The sequence below is a fragment of the Equus quagga genome, chromosome 14, assembly GCF_021613505.1.
Source record: "Equus quagga isolate Etosha38 chromosome 14, UCLA_HA_Equagga_1.0, whole genome shotgun sequence".
Taxonomy (NCBI): domain Eukaryota; kingdom Metazoa; phylum Chordata; class Mammalia; order Perissodactyla; family Equidae; genus Equus; species Equus quagga.
In genome coordinates, this window is record NC_060280.1 from 517,519 (window position 1) to 534,322 (window position 16,804).

A 16,804-nucleotide genomic window follows, 5' to 3' on the forward strand; every position below is an offset into this window, starting at 1 on the left:
TCTAGCCTGCTGGGAAAGAGGACTTGGGCAGCATTTAAATTTTCATTTAATCCTCTTGTTTTTAATGCACTTACCCTCTCCAGAGAATAAACCTTCAGTGTTTTGCTGGGGTAGGGGACAGTCACCCAGCTGTAATGACTTGGAGAGGATATTAATTGCTTCTTCAATAGACCTCCAACTAAAGCTGTGTCTTCCACCCTGTTTCCCAGTTCTGTAGTGCAAATTAGGATTCTTTTCAGCATTTGTTATTACCAGTTTAGGGGTCTGCTTTCTGGGGTCTTCTGTCAGTTACCATGAGCCTTTTTGTTTTTTTAAACAAGGAACAATTGTTAATGTTGCATTGTTCACTTTATTCATCAAAAGCATCTTTCCAGGTCAACAAATATTCTGTGAAATATGTTAATAGTTGTCTTCTATTTGTTCACATAAATATACCACAATTTATTTAACCAACTTTCTACTGCTGGACAAATTTGGATTATTTCCAAATTCTTTATATTATAAGCAACAGTGTGTTGAACATTTTTGTTGCAAAAAACTCTGTTTATAGGCTTAATTATTTCCTCAAATTCACTTCAGGGCTATGTCTGACAGTACCACTTTTGATAGCTCATTAATCCCATGAGATGCTTGGTGAAATAAAGGTTCTGTAAACAAATATGTGTGGGATTGCTGAGATTCTGTGTGGGCCATTCGTTACAAAGACTCCACAGATGCTCTTGTGGGGCAGCTCACCCAGGACCACAGATTCAGCTTCTATCCAAGGAGAGCTGCGCTGAGTGAGGCCCGAGTGAAGCAGTAGCTCGGCAGGCGTCTGAGTCCATCGGGGCTGTCTGAACAGGACACCACAGACTGGGTGGCTTACAAACAACAGACATTTAGTTCCCAAGCTCTGGAGGCTGAAGTCCAAGATCACGGGCTGGAGGATCAGGCGTCTGTGAGAGCGCACCGCCCGGTTCACAGGCAGCCATCTGCCATCAGTGTTCTCACGCGGCAGGAGGGCGAAGCAGCTTTCTGGGGCCTCGTGTGTAGGGGGCCAATGCAGCTGGGTTCGGCCCTCTTGACCTACTCACCTCCCAAAGGCCCCGCCTCCAAACGCCATCACAGCGGATTGGGTCTCGGCGAATGAGTTTTGGGGACACGAACAGCGATCTGCGGCAGCAGGGCAGGGCTGTGTGTGGCTCAGACGACCAACAGCAGAGGCACACGGCACAGCCCGCCCATTGACCACCAGGCCCGCTCGCGCCTCCATACAGTGGGGAGCACCGTTTCCAGCACAATTTCGTTTTCAAAATGCATGAAATGAGGCACCGTTTACCTGGAAGCCAAACTCCCTATCTACACTTTCTTAGAAAAAGAAAGTTTCGCACGGTTGGGTTTGGAGGGAGCGCTCCGACGGAAACGAGCGCCGTTGCAGCCACGTCGGGTCTAGCGGTCCTCGAACGGTGGCGCGCGGATGCCCGCGGCGAGCCGTCACGAGCGCGCGTTTGTGGGCCGCGGCCTCCCGCGCTAACTCAGTGGCCACAGCGCGGCCCGAACCCCGAACCCGCACGAGGACCCAGCTCCACTGGGGGCGGGGCAGGGGCCGCCCTCGAAAGGGCTCCGGCACGGGCTGCCCGCGTCGGGAGGCTCCGCTGGAACTCGCTCCTGACCGTCCCGGGATCCGGGTCCAGGCCGAGGCCGCGTCCCGTGGGGCGGGCCGGGCGCAGGAACCGTGCGGGGGCCACGTCGGAGGGCTCCCCGCGCGGCCGGCGAAGCTTCGGTCGGCGGCTTTCCCGCCCCGTCGGGCCGCGGCCTGCGTCCAGGTCCCTTAGGTTCACTAGGGCCCGTCGGACGGCGCGGCCGCGGCCCGGGAGGCGCCTAGAGCCAGCAACGCTTCAGAAACGGTCGCTGGAGCCTGAGCACAGGCCGCGGCCGCTGGGCCCACGGGGCGGGACCGGCCGCGCGGGACCCGGAAGCACGTTCCGGCCCCGCGGACCCTCCAGACTGCCGGCGCCCTCCCCCCCTGGTCGGGGCCCTCCGCCCGCCCGGTGCAGGCTGGGGGCGTCTCGCGCGAGCTCCCAGAACCCCTGGCGGCGGCGTCGGTCCAAGGGCGCGGAGGGCTGCGCCCAGGGGTCGCGTTCCCGGAGCGCAGTCTCAGGCAACTGGTCGTCGTCGCTTGTTCTCCGGGACCCGGGGCGGAGCCGGAGCGCCGCCGCCGCCGAGGGTGAGGCCGCGCTGGAGCCGGTGGTCGGGGGTCGGGGGGTCGGGGCTTGGGGCTTGGGTCTCCGCGCCTGGAGTGCAAGTGGAGGTTCGCGGCTTCGCTTAGGCCCCTTGTCGTCCGCCCCGGGAGCTGCGGGCGCCGTCCTGCGCGGCGGGGTGTCCGCTCACGGCGGCAGTGTCCCCTCAGGGCAGCGATGTCCCCTCACAGCGGTGATGTCCCCTCAGGGCGGCAGTGTCCCCTCACAGCCATGATGTCCCCTCAGGGTGGCAATGTCCCCTCAGGACGGCAGGGTCCCCTCAGGGCGGCGATGTCCTTGTCACAGTGGTGGTGTCCCTGTCACGGCTGTGATGCCCCCCTCACGGCGGCGATGCCCTTTCATGGTGGTGGTATCCCCCTCACGGCTGCGGTGTCCCTTCGCGGTGGTGGGGGCGCCGCAGCGTCCCCTCCCCAGCGGCTGTGGGGACGAGCCCGCCCGCACCGGGTGAGACGACAGCCGGCTCCCGCCTCGCCCAGCTCGGAGCCCTGAGGTCACCCGGGAAGGGCGCTTGGCGCGAGCGAGGCGGCTCCGTCTGGGAGGCCCCCGGCCTGGCTGTGACGAGCCCTCGGGAGAAAGGTGGCGGCCCTGAGGCGTCCCCAAGCAACCGCGTCCTCGAGAGCAGGAAGGCGGGCTCGTCCGTGGGCACAACACGTCGTGCAAGGCCCACCAGCCTCGGTCGTAGCTCGGGCGGAGGCGGTGCCGGCGAGGTTAGAAAGCGGGAATGGAGTCGCAAACGGGCCATCGACGCTGAGAGCAACGCGGCTCCTTCCCGGCTTTAATAACGAAGAAGGAGCGTGGAAGGCCCGCGCTCCGCCTTCGTCCAGCGTCCAGCGCGCACATGTTTCTGCGCAGTCGCCGCTGGAGGTGCGCGTTCATCGCGCGCTCGAACCAGCGAGGTGAGGCGCCCGCAGAGCGGGGTGGTCCTGGGCTCTGAGAAGGCGGCTTCCCAGGACACGCGCTGAGTCACGGATCAGGCCTGCGTTCAGCCTGTATTGTCGAGTTCGAGGACAAGGGCATGAACGGCCTTTACAGAGACGCTCGAGAGACCGCAACGGTGAACATGTATTTGGCACATCCTTTCTGCGTCTTCGTTTGAAGACCACGACACATTTCTTTCCTACATAGCACTTTGATCTTTACACCTTAAGAAAGTAACCAAGCTCTGCCTTGTACTAGAATTTTGAGAACATTAATTTTTCAGCAAACATGTCTTAACCCCTAATCAGCATTGGATCAGAGCCTCAGGGTCTTGCACTTCTGTTCCCTGGGCCAGAATGCTCTGCCTTTGCCTTTGCTTGGCTAGCTAGCTCCTCCTTAGTCAGATGTCACCTCAAATATCCTGCCCACCCTCGTGCAACAACGGTATTTTATTTTCTTCGGAGCACTAACCACGATCTGAAATTAAGAATTTGATTATTGCCTGCCCCCACCTCAATAACAGAAGGGGCCTCCTAGAACCACAGCCCACTCCCGGCCTCTAGCAGGACTGGTGTTCAGTAAGTGCTGAAACCAGTCTGCAGTGTAGAGCATAGCCATGGGAGCGCTCGCTAAGTGAGTGGGCCCATCAAGGAAACATCTTTAGTCTCCTGGCCACCACCCTTGCCTGTCCCCCCGGTGGCTTGGGTACAGCTGCTGTCCAACCTGCTGGCCCTTCTTGGGACCCCACCCATAGCGACCCAGGCCAACCCCAGAAGTAGGCCCTGGAGACAGTGGGGGCCTCAGGCAGTTTTCTGGATTTTGGACTAGAGACTGACTGGGATTCTCCCCGAGAGGCGTGGGACTGCTGGCCGCACGAACCCCCTGACCCTTTAGCACTTCCTGTGCTTGGCTGCTTGCGTGAGGTTCCGAGGTTCCTGGTGGGAGCTGCTCTGTTATTGTTGGACTCCAGGCACAGGGAAGAATTAGGGGAGTGACAAGAGCTGAAGTCGAGGCCCTTCCTTGTGGGCTGGGCCATGAGGCTGCAACTGGCGTGCTTGCTGGCAAAGGCAGTGGATTCCTGCGGATTCCTACGTGGTTTGTTTCTCGGAGGAAGCCTTGATGAGGAAGAGGCTGTGAGTGGGGGCAGAGAAGTTTGGAATTTCCCGTAGTTCCTTGGGATTGATTGTTGCTGAGAACCACCCTGGGCAATACCAAGGTGGAGTGTCTGGGCCTGCTTGCCTTTCCTCAAGGCCACACAGGGCTCCCCGGGTCTTACGGGCTGTCCTGGCTAGGGCCTGCAGGGTGAGTGGCTGGAGTTGGAGACAGCAGCAGTGGGAAGAACCCGATGTCCTGGAACTACCTGTTGCTGGCAAGAAAGAAGCTTTTCCTTAAGCTCTGCAGTGCCTAGCATGGTGCCTGGCACATGATGAGTGTTCAATAAGTGTTCATTCAAGTATGAAGCATGAGAATGCCCTTCAAACTGTGTTTCAAGCCTAGATGTGTTGGTAAACACTGCTTGAGTTCAAATCCTGATGGCTCGACTTACAAACTGTGTCTGTGAGCATGCTACTGCACCTACCTCCCTGTGTCCTCGTGTGTAAGATGCAGACACTAGTCTTATCCACTTCATGGGGTTGCTCTGAAAGTTAGATGTAGTAAATTTTGGAAAGCACTGAGAACAGAGCCTGTCACATAGTAATAGGGTAAGAGCTAAAAAAATTTAAAAATAAAATATAGAAAATGTAACAGTGACCTCCTGGAGGAGGGAAGGGAATGGGCTCAAGGAGGGGCACACACATTAGCAAAAGTAATCCTCACTTTCTCTTTCTTAAACTGGGTGGATAGATTGCTATTGTTTATACTTTACACATATCTTATAAATGTTTTAGTTACTGATCAGTACATGATAGAAGATTAAAACTGTGCACTCTGATGTGACCTGTACTACATTGTAACACACCAAAGAGCATTGAGTCATTAATTTGTGTGACCTATCTTGTTCTTGCACAACCTGATGAGGGAAAAACTATTATTATTTCCACTTTATAGTTGTGGAAACTGAGGCTGAATAACTTGCTTAAGGTCTGCACTGTTAAATAGGAGAGCCAGGATTTAAATCAGAGTCTACGTTCTTAATTGCTATGTGTGGCTTTCTAATGTGTCTCTGATATAGCAGGTTGTATCTGAGCTTTAAAGAAAACAAAATTAGTTACCTTGCCAATGTCCACTCACATAAAATTGCACACTATGACTTACCTATGTGAATAAGAATTTTCTCGGTCATGTGAAACCAAGTTAAAATACAGAAATGAGCTGGATACAGAAATGACTGACTGCAAATGGCCACTCCTAACACTCTACTTCACATTTTATAATCATTGAAATTGCCTACTGTTCTCGGTAGTTCACTTAATAATAAGAATGCTGAGCTAGCCCTTATGGCCTAGCGGTTAAAGTTGGGCATGCTCCACTTTGGCAGCCCAGGTTTGGTTCCCAGGTGCAGAACCACACCACTCATCTGTCAGTAGCCGTGCTGTGGCTCACATAGAAGAGCTAGAAGAATTTACAACTATACACAACTATGTACCGGGACTTTGAGGGTTGGGGAAAGAAGAAAAAGGAGGAAGATTGGCAGCAGATGTTAGCTTAGGGCAAAAAAAATGCTCTAAATTTTAATAAAAAATGCATATAAAATGAAATGTCACTTATGTGTTTACTCTGTATATAAACATATATAAAATCTCTGTATAAAACATATATTGGGATTCCATCTAAGATTTCATTAGAAGAAAGGTCCAGGATGTAAGGAAGAAAAAAAAGAAAATTGACTGTCACTGGCTTAAGAATTTGTGTGAAGGAGGGCTAAATGTTATTCAACAGACATTTACTAAATGCTTTTTATATATAAAGCATTGTATTAGGCACTTAGGAACAATACAGAGATGAACAGGACAGTTTGATATTCAAGGCTGTTTGCAGTCCTTCAATATGTAGCACATTAATATACTATTGACTGTCTTGAAACTTATGACACTAATCAAAGCTGATTGTATTGTGAACTACAAGATTGCTACAATTGAAGTTTTGGGGAAAATTCAAAGAAAACACCAGTGATTTCACAAAAACTCAGCATTTGAGCTGGACTTCACAGCTGGGTCAGACAAGAGGAAAAGGAGGGGATTCAAACCTGATTGAGAATGAGTGAGTGGGAGGTGACAGGAAAGCTTGAGGCCTATTTGAGGAGTGGAAAATTGCTGAGTTGACTAGACTGTCAGGTTCCCTGTGGTGGGGAGATGAGGCTGGAGTTGTTACTGAGAAAGGGCTTACTGCCTGATGTGCACAGAAGCCAGCACTCCAGCATCGGCTTTTGAGGGAAGAAAGAGCTTTATTGCATGGTTGAACAGCAAGGAGACAAGAGGCAAGGCTCAAATCTGTCTCCCTGAGCTGAAGCAGGGACAGACTTTTAAGGCGTTGGGAGTGGGAGTGGTTATGCAAAGTGCTAGCTTGGTGGAATCTGGTTGGAGGGTTGGGAGTGTAACAGTCTTATAAGTCTGGTGTGCCACAAATCAAGGGGCCCCTTGCTTCTTATTCGGTTCCCCATTCTGCTTTCTCTTCTCATTGAGTTCCGTAGTTCGGGAACTTTTGGTTCCTAGGTGGCTTGAGGTCATCTGAGGACAAGGTTTCCATCTTCTGAGCATGCTCCAGCTACATGACTTTGCAGGGTTTTTTGCTCATTGTCCCTGCAAAGCAACTTTGGCATTTCATTATTGATAGAATAGAATACAATTGGGTACAATAGGGCCGGTATGAATTAGTCCATGATAGTAACAGAGTGAGAACTACAAAGAATCTCAGATGCCAGACTAACAGGTCTGGCCTTCCTTATCCGGTAGGTAATGGGGAGCCGCTGTAATGGGGAGCTGCTGAAGGTTCTGGGCATAGTTGTGACATGCTCAGCACTGGGATCTAGAAGCGTTCTTCTGATGGTGGTTGTTCACAGGGAAGAAAACAGATATGGAGACCAGTGAGGAGGCTATTGGGATGGTTGAGGGGGATGGTCATAAGGACTTAAACTAGCATGATGGCAGGGGAGACAGTAAAAAAGAGGTTGATAGAAGAGGTATGGCTGGAGCCAAATTTATAGTTTGATGGTGGAATGTATTGACAAAAGGAGAAATAAAAAAAGACTCTCAAGATTGGAGATTGGATGCCACTGACAAAATGGAGAAGTCAAGAGGGGAGGAACTGGGCATATTAAAAAAATGATCAATGGGTGAGGATCTGAGAGAGCTGGATTTCAAATTTCTGTACGACAGGACTTCCCTGAGCCTTTAGAGAGAATGTATCATACAGCATTTCCCAAGTTGACCCAGAAACCCTGCTTTCCTCCTCCCCCAAAATTTTTCAGAACACAGTTTGGAAATGTATGAACAGACTAGGCCCACAAGTAAGGAGCAAGCCCAGGGCTTTGGGCCTTTAACATCAGTCCTGCGTTAGAGCAAGGAAGCCTCTCGCCCAGGACGCTGGGTCTGGAACCGGGTCAGTTTGCATTTGCCCATCCCTTCAAGCTGCTGTTCTGGGTCCTGTTTCATCATGTCTCAGATTTATAGCATAGGGAAAGTGCAGTATCAGCGTTGAAAGGAAGACGAGTGAGAATTTCATCTTGTGCCTGAAGGGTTGGAAATTTTGAATTTTCATAGGAATACTTCACTCCTCCTTTTGAAGGCCTGGAGGAGGTGGAAGCCCTGCTTCTGTGGCTGGTGCTCTGCTACTGCTTTTGTTCAACCATTGTTTCCTTTAGAACAGGGTCCTTGGGTTTTGAAACATCATGTATGTGTTTAACAGTAGATCATCCAAACTGACTCATCTCTGGGTCTACTGCAAGCTCTCCAAGAGACGTTTAAGGATATGATTACAGTTAAAGCAAAGACCCCCTTACCAAAAAGTCAACTGTGATTTTTTTAAATATTAATTTTATACATAGCATAAAATTTACAATTTTAACAATTTTTAAGTGTACAATTTGGTGGCATTAAGTGCATTCACATTGTTGTACAACCATCACCACCATCCATCTCTGGAACTTTTTCATCTTCCTAAACTGAAACTCCATACACTCTAAACATAACTCCCCATTCTCTACTCCTCCCGAGCCTCTGGCAACCACCATTTCTATTTTCTCTTTGAATTTGACCACCTAGGGACCTCACGTAAGTAGAATCATACGGTATTTGTCCTTTTGTGTCTGGCTTATTTCACTCAGCATAATGTCTCCAAGGTTCATCTACATTGTAGCATGTGTCAAAATGTCCTTCCTTTTTAAGGCTGAATAATATTCTATTGTATGGATGGGCCACATTTGCTTATCCATTTATCTCTCTGTTTCCACTTGGTGGAAACAACTTTCCACCTCTCTGTGATTTTGATTAAGTTCTTTAAGTAGTCCCTGCATGGAGCTTCCATCCACACAAGTTGGAGATGATTTTGGGTTTGTTTTTATTGCGTTTGAGTTGTAACAGAAAATCACAAACCATCTCACTAAATCAAGATGTAAAATTGGGTTCCTCAAACTTAAGAGAAAAGTGCTTTTTAATCCCAATTTCAAGTAGATTTGGATTGCAGCAGTTCTATACTTGACTGAGGGGCTTGGTCCCAGGAGCTGACCAGTGTTTCCTGGCAGGAGAAATCCCTTTTGATTTGGGGAGGGACTGGAGCTGGCTCAGCAGTTAGCAGCTCTGTGTTGGGCTGCTGTGCTTTCCTAGTTATTTGCAAGACCTCAAGCATTTGGGTTGAGGAGCAGAAATGTTAGTAGGTTGGAGATCCAGTCCTCCACTCCCAGGAGAAGAATTTGGGTGTTTCCCAGGACCATACTGCTTTGGAGGCTGCTGTTGCTTCTTAGTTTTGAGTTGGAGAGAAGAGAAGTTGTCTTGGGTGGAATGGGGTGGATGTGGAAACCACCAGATCCAGAGCTCAGCCCAGCTTCCCACACCATCCTTCTGCTCTTCCAACAAGACTTTGTTCAGAAAAAAGAAAATAGTTTTGACTGAGTTATTAGGCTGGAATAATTTCAAGGCTGGTTTAATGATTTTTCTTCCCTTTGCCAGCCTCACACAGAACCAGCTTTATTATCTGGCTTTACTGCTTCCTAAATTGTGCACTGTGGCACCTTGGGGCGCTGCAGGAAACTCATGGGGTGCCAAGAGATTTTTTAAATTTTAGAGTAAACACAACTATACGCTACATCTTTGGAATGCCCAAGAACTGCTAGCCAGAGGAATTCATAGTTTTGACATTAGATTGTGCTGCGCTCCTTCCAATGATGTCATATCTTTGAGAAGCTGGATTTCTGGTGATTGCTGTGATAAAAATCAAGTACCTGATGAAGATCTGTGTGAGGCAGGGAGTGAGGATAGCAGAGTCCAAATTGGTTCCAAAGTTTGAGAAGCTGGAGAGTGCCCCGCAGATGTCCACAGTCCGTTAGTAAGTAATGGTGACCAGTGAAGAATGAAATTAAAAATACATTTTTTCAATTAGTATATTATTCTTTAAAGGCCACTAAATTGTTAGGACACAAACACGTAGTAAGCTGTTTGGACTTCACTGTTTAACGAATGGAGCCGTTAGGTATTTCTCTCATCCCAGGGGTGCCATAAAAATTACTGAGACACTGAAAGCACTGTGTACCAAGAGAGTTTGGGAATCTTTGTTTTAATCTATCAGAAAATTCCCAGTGTTGTGTATTTACTTTTAAATACATCAGATATGGGGTTGGAGATGCGATGTCAAGAGAAACAAACACTTTGCTTTGAGATTTTCTAATGTAAATAGCTTTATTTTTCTGGTTAGAAAATTAATATGAATTGGTTATAACAAAAATCCAGAAAGATACAGAATAGAAAATAAAAACCTTCATATTCCCACCTTCTCCTCCCCCAGAGATAACAGCTGCGAACATTATGGTGGTCATTCTTCCAGATTTTTATTTTTCCTGTGTATATTTAGGAATAGATATTATACAAAAATCGGATCGTATGAATTCTACTTTACTTATTCCTTTTTAAAATTCACGATATCACAGTTGTCTTTCCATGTCAACATGCATAGACTTATAATCATACATAATGCATGTATATTTAAAAAGATTTACAAATACACTTCAAGGGAGAAAAGACATTTGTAAAACCTTTTTTACTAACTGTACGCTGGTTCCACCGTTAGAGTGGCTCACTCATGCCCCCTTGTGGCTTGATGCAAGCTTTAACATTTTTCTTCAAATATTCGTGTGTAAGGCCTTCTATTCTGACATGGAGGATGCAAAGATGAATGAAATCGGATCTATTTTAGGAGCTCACAGTCTGTAAGAGGAGATGAAATGTATAATTAAATAACCATGAGAGGAAATGAAAAGTAAACAGATTTGTCATGAGAGGAAGGGGTCAGTCCATCTGTAAGGATTAGAGACTGCATGGCGCATGACAACAGCAGCACTGATGGTAACACATAACCTTTAGTGAGAGCTTGTGTGAATCGGAGCTGCTCTTGGCAGTTTTTATAGAAAAAGTGGACTTTCTCTCCTCTAGGCATTTACACATGGGTGAGGTCTTGACTTGGAGGGGTGGTGAGGAGGTGGAATGAAGGCAGGGGACAGTAGTCCAGCGGGGAACTGCAAGAGCAAAAGCAGAGGAGTCTGCACAGAGAATTGTGGACCTTCCAGGTTGCTTAGAGTGAAGTGGGAAGCAACACTAGGAAGAGGTGAGTGCCTTGAATCCCAGGCTAAGAAATGTGGCCTTACTTCTGTTGACAGGCAATGGGAATCAGTGATTCCAGTTTTTGATCAGGGGAGTAATTTTATCAGAGCTGGACTTTTGGAAGATCAACTTTTCAGCAGTGTGGAAGATGAGACACTTGGGGTGGAGGGGCCAGTTAAGAGGCTACTGTGGTGGTCCAGGCAAGATATAATGCTGCTCTGAAGAGGTGCAGCAGAAAATGGAGAGGAAGGAATGAATCTGAGCTTGGTCAGGAAGACAGCAATGACAGGATCTCTTTCTTCCTTTTTTTTAAAAATTACTAACTTTTTTTTTTGGCTGGGCAAGATTCACCCTGAGCTAACACCTATTGCCAATCTTCCTCTCCTTTTTTTTTCCTCCCCAAAGTCCAAGTACATAGTTGTATATTCTAGTTGTAAGTCCTTCTAGTTCTTCTGTGTGAGCCACTGCCACAGCATGGACACTAGCAGATGAGTGGTGTGGTTCTGCACCTGGGAACCGAACTCAGGCCACTGAAGTGTAGTGCATTGAACTTTAACCACTAGGAAATCAGGACTGGCTCCGGATCTTTTTCTTGAGTTTCACATTTTTAGTGTTAATGTAAAGCCACAGTAATATTTCGTGAACTTTGAATGGAGATCTTCACACCAGTGGGCTTATTCTATGTGAACTAGATAGATTGATTTGCCAGCATTCACACGTTAATTTCCTCCTTCTCTTCCAGGAAACTAGTTATTTTAGGTACACCAGCTAGACCACAGTCCTCAACCTCTGATCTGGTGATTTTGACAAAGCCTGGGTCCTCTGATAGGGCACACTATTCCTAGCCCTTCTCTAAATTTGTGATGGTAGCATGGTGTTTGGAGAACGGTGTTACAATATGTTTCTTTCTCCAATAAATGTAAAACCAGAGGGAGTTTGCTGAACCTGAGCAATTTGGATTTGGATTCCACCCAAGGAGCCGATTCTAATAATGGGAGCTAAGTGGAATTGCATGATTGGGGTTCAGCATATTGCTTTGTGGCCATTTAAAAAGTTGAGACAGTTAATTGAGATGATTGGAATTTAGTTTGTGTTCAAAAATAATCAATTTTTTATTTTATTTATAAATGCTTATGAAAGAAATCCTTCCTTTCACGTTATAAGCACCTAGAGCAGTGATTCTCAAAGCAGGGTCACCAGTTAAACTGGTGAGCCATCAGGATCTTCTTGATGGGCTAAGCCTGTCTCATAAATGTATAGAGTGTTATTTCACAGTGAAAAGTACGGTATGCAAGCTCACATTTATCTCTAGTAAAGCCAATAAGAAATGATTCAGATATCTTCCTCCTGGTTCTTCATTATCATGGGCTTTCCCATGCCTGTGTGGGCATGTCCCTACGTAGTTTGAGGGTCACTGATGTGGAGAGAAGTGATTATATTGATTGTTCTTTGTGCATTTCCCCAGTAACTAGAGAACTTCTCTGGACTTTGTGGGTCCTCTTAAGTGTTGTTCCTTGAGAGACTATTTTGAGTTGTCACATTTTAAAGATAAGTAAGTCGAATGGGGAAAGTTACATCATGTGTTTCTAGAGCATCCAGGATCTGGAATTATAAAGACTCATGTGGCTTTTTTCTCTGAATTTTAGAGAATATTCTTTTGCTCATGGGCAAGGAGGTGTGACTGAATATAATATGTAACATAATATAGTGCAGTTCTTGAATTTGTGGATCACTAATTAACATGCTTGAGTTATTTCAAACTTTGCAGGAGTCATAATTCAAAACTGATTTGTCATTGGTAAGTATACAACAGAATCAAAACCCTATCAGATTATAGTTATGTACTTTATCACTTTTTAACCATTTAAATTACATCCCTGTTAATAGGATCTATGTTTTAATGTCAACAGGCAGATTGGTGGATCACATGGTTCATGTTTAGTTGAATTTTTATGGCTAATTGGGCGCATATGTACTAAACTAACCCCTCTATTTAGGAGTGAAAGATTTTACTAAAAATGAGCATATTTTTATTACAGGCAGCTTAGTTTCATCTGCTTAAGTAGTTTTTTAAACATGGACCATTTTTCAGTGCAACTGTATCTTAATGTGTTAACTGTATTTTTTAAATGCAGATTTCTTTCACTAGCTTAATGGGAATTCACAGAAATCATAGCCTTTTAATTAAAGCCAATATGTTTCAGTGCCAGACATTCTGAAGGATTGCAATGGACCAAAAAAGAACACATTTCTGCACTGGAAGTGTGCGTATGGGACCCTTCAGAAGCCTGACAGAATGCCTGATGGAGGGATTTGAAACAGGAAAAAGATTAGTAAAAAGAACATCAGAGTAGTTTTCAGAATGGCTTAAAGAATGTGTGTAGTGAAATAATTTTCTACACCAAAGGATGGTTTGATTGAAAAATTGTGTCTCTTGCATAGTCTTAATACTATAAAGTCTAAATCTATCTTCAATCCATTTGAACTAAAAAAGAGAGCCCACGATAGCTCTGTTTTTCAAACCTAAAATTGGTACAAGTGACTATATTTTCAGAACTAGTTCAAGTGGTCTGATATGCAAAATTCGGAAGACAAGGGAACAGAATATTTGAAATTGAAGGGATCCTTGAAAATCTGGGATTTACAGTCATAGTAATGGCAGCTGTTGGGAAATCACAGGATACATTTAGTTATAGTTTGGTCAGACGGAAAAGCCTGGGACCAGAAGTCAGATGACTTAAATTTTAATCCTTGTCCTGTACTTAACTAGTCACGGGACTAGACAAGTAAGTCACTTAACATTGCTGTGTTTCTGTTTTCTCAGTTGTAAGACAGTGATTGTATCTACCATAACTGTCTTATGGTTACTGTGAGGATCCTAACGAACCATTGTGTACAAAAGCTTCTTGAAAAGTCACGCTGAAGAGTTATACAAACTGCATGATTTCTGTGGTTGTGAATAACCCTGGCCAGACCGAGCACACGCTTTTTGTGCCCTCACCTTGCTCAAGTGCCTCCACTTGCCTGGTGTGAGGAAAGTCTCCATGGACAGTGCTGAATGAATGAGTGAATGTGAATGAATGAATACTTCTCTTTGCTCTAGTTTTATTTTCTCCCTCAGAGACTTGGGCCAAAAAAACAATAAATAAATAAAACTAAATGTGTAGTTTGGGATTCTTTACAGTTTTTCACAGGTGCACTGTGCTGGTACCCATCCAAGTCTGAGCTGCATGTATAAGCACAAGTATGGCCTGGTAGACATCCTAGCATTACACGTGTACAGGATGTTTGGTGGGATTTTTTCCTGTGATGCTGGATTTGGCAACTAGAACCCTAGTTGCAAATGCAACATTTTAAAGAAAGTCAGTGACAGTCGTGGTCCCCTCCCCTCCCCTTCTACATCCCCTATCCCCCCACCGTGGGATAACCTACTTGGTCGCCCACCTCCAGTCATTGACCCAGCCTCCTCTCTCATCCTGCAGGCCTTTTATGCAGGTGGGAAGGGAAGGGGGAGGGTTTCTTGGGTGTGGCTTTTGGAGGAACGGTATTGATGATTTTCTTCCCTTTCCATGAGGGAGGGATGGAGGCTAGGTGGGTAATTCCTCCAACAAATTAAATGAAGGGAGAAATTTATTCTTGCTTGAAAGAAGGGAAAACTGGCTTTAGGTTCCCCGATTGGACATCTGCTCGGGCAGCAGGCTTGCAGATCTGTCTCCTGGCCTACTGGGCAGAGAAGAGGACTGGAGAGGGATGGCAGGATGCTGAGAGGGGCTGGCCATGGGGCAGCCTGCTCCTGTGCTGGTTGATGTGCAAGGATGCTGAGTTCATGTGGGCAGGTGCACACTGTGGTGCAGGGCTGTTGGGTCTGACTCTCCTGCTGGTTTTCCCACCCCAGAGGGTGGTGTCTTGGTGAGGAAGCATTCTAGAGTCAGCCTGCCCTGCAGGGGAGGGAGGTGATGAGATTCAAATTGAGTCAGATTGACATTTTAAACTGAACTAACTAGCACCAAGTGACAGTGACCCAGAGGTGATGGAATTTGCCTGAGATCCACTCCGCCCATGGGGAAGGGAGAGTTGACAGTACAAGTGGAAAGCAGCGATTACAGGACAGAAAACAAAGCGAAACAGAAGCTGTTTCACATGTGTGGCGCTGAGCAGACTCTCAGTAAGTTATCACACTAATTAGAAACTGTACTGCTGTGGTTTGACTCCAGTTATTTAATCATAGAATCCAGACTGAGCCGAAAGGGCCTTCGAGATCATTCCTTCTAATGGTAGATTTCAAATGACACTCCTGGAAGTTGGAGGTGGGGGTGGCAGCCCACAGAGGTTGTTCAGGAGCCTCTGGGGGAGGGATAAGGATGAGGTTTAGGTGTGGGTTGGAGGAGGAGAGAGATGCTGAGAAGGTGGGACTTCTGGTCTCTCCCACTTTGGCTACAAAGTTTGCTTTTTCTGCTTTATATATCAGGCTTCATTGCAAGATTCCTTTTGTCCAAAAGGTTCTCCATCTAGGAAAAAAAGACTTCCTTATAATCCACTCTGCTTATTTCTGAGATAAATAAACTGAAGTTCAGACTAGGGAGGTGAGAAGCCACAAGCCGCAGAGCCTGGAGTGGCAGAGTCAGGACACAGGTCGTTTGGTTTGGCACCCTACCCCATACCTCAGGGTGGAGTTAGCCTCCTGAATTCAAGGTGTGTTTATTAAGCAGCTACTGGATAGAGCTGTGCAATAGGTTTTTTTCCTTTCTTCTTTTTCCTAAAAGATTAATGCAGTTACTGCGTCCATATGGTGCCTTTACTGCCGGAAAAATAACAGCCAGCGGGGGCTTTCTTGGGTTACCTCAGGAAGAGATCTCTGCAAGTCAAACACTATTAACTTTAATGAAGCAGCTTTGATGGTGGGGACAGGACAGCTGACACCACATTTCCCTAACAATAAACCACACTGACAGATAAAAACAAACAGGCTCAAGATAACGTATAGCATTTCGGAGAACAAGGCCAATAAGAAAGCAGAGGGATATGAGCCGGGCTTTCCTCTAAAGCCGTGTCCCTCCATCTGTTGTGGAAACTTCTGAAAGGCGGGGCAGGACGATCTAATCTGGCTTTTACAGAAACCGCTGCCTGGGTTATTGTAGGGATGGCCCTGGGAGGAAATTTTAAATAAACTGAGTACTACCTAGGGCTCTTTCTGAAGACTCTCTTTGCTCTGCTTTAGCCACCAGGTCGGAGCGCTGATGGTTTGTTTATCAATTCTAGCAACCTGGTTACAGACTCCTCCACCTTCCCGACCAGGGGCTGACCTACGCTGCTGACGTCTTTCCATGGGGTGTGCTCGCAGCCTCCAGAAATGAACCCGTTACACATGGAGCTGCTACGGCTTACTCCATCGTGGTCAATCCCGACGGTGAACTTGGCCTAGAACCACCACCACCACAATCAGTCAGGAATACACTAGCTTTGGGGCTAATGCTTGCTGGAGGCAGCAAAGAGAAAAACGGTATGTAATTTGGAGGTGTAACATGATTTGGTCATTAGTCATTAAACTCAGATTTCTGTTAGACTGATGATTGACAAATATTAGTTTAAAAAAAGTTTATTTCAGCTCCTTCACCAGACTGTGTCACTTATGAAACACCCTATGTTATGTCCTTTCATTGGGGCTGCTTTTGTGTGTGCAGTGGGAGAAGGATCATTATAATTGTACTTTTGAATTTCTAAGTCATTTTCTACATGGTTTTCTCATTTGATCTTCACAAACTCCCTACTGAAGTAGATTTTATAGTCCCGTTGATTTGCCCAGGGTCATACAGACGGCAGACATCAGAGCCAGCATTGGATGGGTTTCAAAGCTTGTTCCACCCTGAGGGAAAGCTCTGAGAGCTTTCTCTGTGTGTG